Raw genomic sequence first — 3,874 nt, 5'->3', positions numbered from 1 at the left:
AGATGTGTTCAGATCACTTTGTTGTCAGATTGTGTTCAGATCTCTTTGTTGTCAGAGCGTGTTCGGATCACTTTGCTGTCAGATTGTGTTCAGATCACTTTGTTGTCAGATTGTGTTCAGATCTCTTTGCTGTCAGATTGTGTTCAGATCACTTTGTTGTCAGATTGTGTTCAGATCTCTTTGTTGTCAGAGCGTGTTCGGATCACTTTGCTGTCAGATTGTGTTCGGATCACTTTGCTGTCAGATTGTGTTCGGATCTCTTTGCTGTCAGAGCGTGTTCAGATCTCTTTGCTGTCAGATTGTGTTCGGATCTCTTTGCTGTCAGATTGTGTTCAGATCTCTTTGCTGTCAGATTGTGTTCGGATCTCTTTGCTGTCAGAGCGTGTTCAGATCTCTTTGCTGTCAGATTGTGTTCGGATCTCTTTGCTGTCAGAGCGTGTTCAGATCTCTTTGCTGTCAGAGCGTGTTCAGATCTCTTTGCTGTCAGATTGTGTTCAGATCTCTTTGCTGTCAGAGCGTGTTCAGATCTCTTTGCTGTCAGATTGTGTTCGGATCTCTTTGCTGTCAGAGCGTGTTCAGATCTCTTTGCTGTCAGATTGTGTTCGGATCTCTTTGCTGTCAGAGCGTGTTCAGATCTCTTTGCTGTCAGATTGTGTTCGGATCTCTTTGCTGTCAGAGCGTGTTCAGATCTCTTTGCTGTCAGAGCGTGTTCAGATCTCTTTGCTGTCAGATTGTGTTCAGATCTCTTTGCTGTCAGATTGTGTTCAGATCTCTTTGCTGTCAGAGCGTGTTCGGATCACGTCGTTCTCTTTGCTTGGTTGTGAAAGAGATGAGAGCAAATAAGAGATTTCAAACCGTGTCAACAAAGATTTGACATCAATATTTGACCATGTTGCAGGTTTGCCAAAAGGAAGAACAGATGTGTCAGGTGATATCGGGACGCGGTTGGGCCTGTGGGGTTCTCTGGGGACAAAACCAGGCTTTTATATTGTCTATTAAATCTAAACAGGTGAGTTGTATAAAAATTCAGCTATAGCTACAGTATAGAGACCAAAACTGTTTTTTAAACCAGGCTGTAAACATGCTTATTCCTGCTGTAAACTCGGCTCATTTTATCATGGGGGTGAGCGGGGACTGACTTGCTTCTGCAGCCAGCCTCAAGTGGCCATTAGAGGAACTGCAATTTGTAGTACTTCCACTTTGGCGTCAATCCGGCTTTAACCGCCAGCCTTCCGCTTACAAGCTCTTTAACATTGAGGGGGTTAAGTGGTCGCCCCCCGCTCCCTGTGACGGCATGTTTGGTGATGGGGGGCGGGGGGGGGGGGGGGGGGGGCGGGGGGGCACATTATGTCAGTGGAAAGAGGAGGGGCCTGTGGGTGCATCCTGCTATTTGTTTGTTTTGCCCTCCAGACGTGTCTGAGGGCAGATGAAGGGATTTATCCGGGGGGATGGTCCACTACTTACTACACTCCTGGTCCAATTAACCCAGTGGAACACACTGAGGGGGTGAAACAAGCCCAGTAGACGGTGTGGTGTCAGCACATTGATACGTCTTAACAAACTTAGCACCGTCTGATCTGCTCTTGTTTCAGTGCTAATCCCAACCTGGAGCGCCAACAGAATTAAGAAACCAAAATCTGTGGCTTTGCCAGCTTTTTTTTTTTGCAGAACTTAGAGAACCCCAGGAGCCGGTTGCACGAAAATACCTTGAGTTCAGATTTTCCTTAAAGTCCGAGTTAAGGTGTCCATCGAATAAAATCGGTTGCACAAAACACCCTTAAATCTTTTCCTGTTTCCTTAAAATGTTCAACCTTAAGGAGACTTTATTGTAAGGGTGTTTCGTGCAACCGGTTTTATTTTATGGAAACCTTAACTCGGACTTTAAGGAAAATCTTAACTTTAAGGTGTTTTGTGCAACCGGTTCTTAGGGATATAACAATACATCACATTAGAAATCGATACGAATGTGTGAAGATTCAACTCGGTGAGATGAAAAATGAATCCGGGTGCTTTTTTGTAGTATTTCTTTTACAAAGAAAAGGAAATATGCATTCATTGCAATTTTTTTAGTTTTGCAGTTATACGGCTACCTCAGAAATAAAAGGGGATTCTTATTAAAGGAATCTTTTTTTCAATCACAATCTGTCTGCAATGTCATTTTGTAAAATTGTAAAAACATTTTTTTTAGAAAATCATATTGTGAACTCAATATCGTGAATTGTATGAGTCGAGTGTATCGTTACATCCCTAGTTCTTATCACTGTATCCTACTGTGCCTTTCATGTTCATGTTAATTACATGTCCCCAATGGTTCATAGCAGTGTAGCCTAGGTATTATTCATTGTATAACTATTAGTATTAGTTGCAGCAGTAGCCATTTTATTATGTCATGCTTTAGAAGCACAATGTAATCGTGTATTTTCCTTTTTCTGCCATGCAAACTCAAACCTGATTGAATCATTATGATTTTAGAATGAACAAAAGAGAAAAAGGGTGACAAAGATAGACCGCTCTCTCTCTCCCCCCCTCTCCCTCCCCCTCTCCCCCTCTCCCCCTCTCTCTCCCCCCTCCCCCTCTCCCCCCCTCCCTCTCTCTCTCCCCCTCTCTCCCCCTTTTCCCATTTTGAAGAGAACACAAAACACACTCAGCAGCTCACCAGCCTGCCACGCTTCTTCTCGGAGGGATGTGTGTGTGTGTGTGTCTGTGCGTGTGTGTGTCTGTGTGTGTGTGTGTGTGCGACGTGCGTGTGTGTGTGTGTGTCTGTGTGTCTGTGTGTGCGACGTGCGTGCGTGTGTGTGTCTGTGTGTGTGTGTGTGTGTGTGTGTGTGTGTGTGTGTGTGTGTCTGTGTGTGTGTGTGTGTGCGCGTGCGCGTGTGTGTGTGTGTGTGTGTGTGTGTGTGTGCGCGCGCGTGCATGCATGTGTTCAGTGGGGTTACAGGGGGTGCAGTGGGGTGGGGTTAGTGCAAACCGCGAACAAATGAAACGAACGCCAAGCTCAAATGCAGTGCCGGGTCTCCTCGGGGCCCGGGTTCTGGCCGTGCTGGGGCTCTTTTGTAATGTATATCAAGTTCAAGCCGGGCCCTTTTCATCTGACGGCACCATTGTTGAGGCGTTCCTCGCTCCCCTCTTAACCCCGCCCACCCTCTTAACCCCGCCCACCCGGGACACGGGAGCAGGTTGGCCGCATTGTTTTATGGAAATGCACGCGGGCCTGGCCGGGTGTCTGCCAGGCGAGGACAGAGGGGAGGGGCTATGAGTGTGTGTGTGGGGAGGGGGGGGGGGGAGGGGTGATGAGTGTGTGTGTGTGGGGAGGGGGGGGGGGGGGAGGGGTGATGAGTGTGTGTGGGGAGGAGGGGGGGGGGGGGTGACGCCGACCCCAGTGAATGCCCCTGACCCCGAGCAGATGGCGAGGCAGGGTCTCTCCGCTCAGCCACAATTAATACGTGTGCCATGTCACATTGTCTGAGACGGGCTGCCCAAAACTCCCCCCCCCCCCCTCTATCTCTCTCTCCCCTCTGACCCCCCCCCCCCCCTCTCCCGTCCGACTCCCCCTCCTCTCACCCCCCCTCTCATCCCCCTCTCTCTCTCTCCCCACAGATCCACAGTCTCCCTCGGCCACCCCGCAGAGGGCTCCCTCTTCCGAGCGCTCGTTCACTCCATCCATCTGTTGCACGTGCGTCTCATTCATCCTGGTCTCATTCATCCTGGTCTCAGCACACTGACTCACTCACAGGTCTGCTCGCTCGCCCGGCCGCCCGCTCGCCCGGTCGCCCGCTCGCTCGCCCGGCCGCCCGCTCGCCCGCCCGCTCGCTCACCCGCCCGCTCGCTCACCCCGGGGCTTTTTACTGGAGGACAATTAAGGCACCTGCGTTTC

This window comes from Poromitra crassiceps (assembly GCF_964638095.1).
Source record: "Poromitra crassiceps genome assembly, chromosome: 7".
Lineage (NCBI taxonomy): Eukaryota > Metazoa > Chordata > Actinopteri > Beryciformes > Melamphaidae > Poromitra > Poromitra crassiceps.
This window is presented reverse-complemented; position numbering follows the sequence as displayed.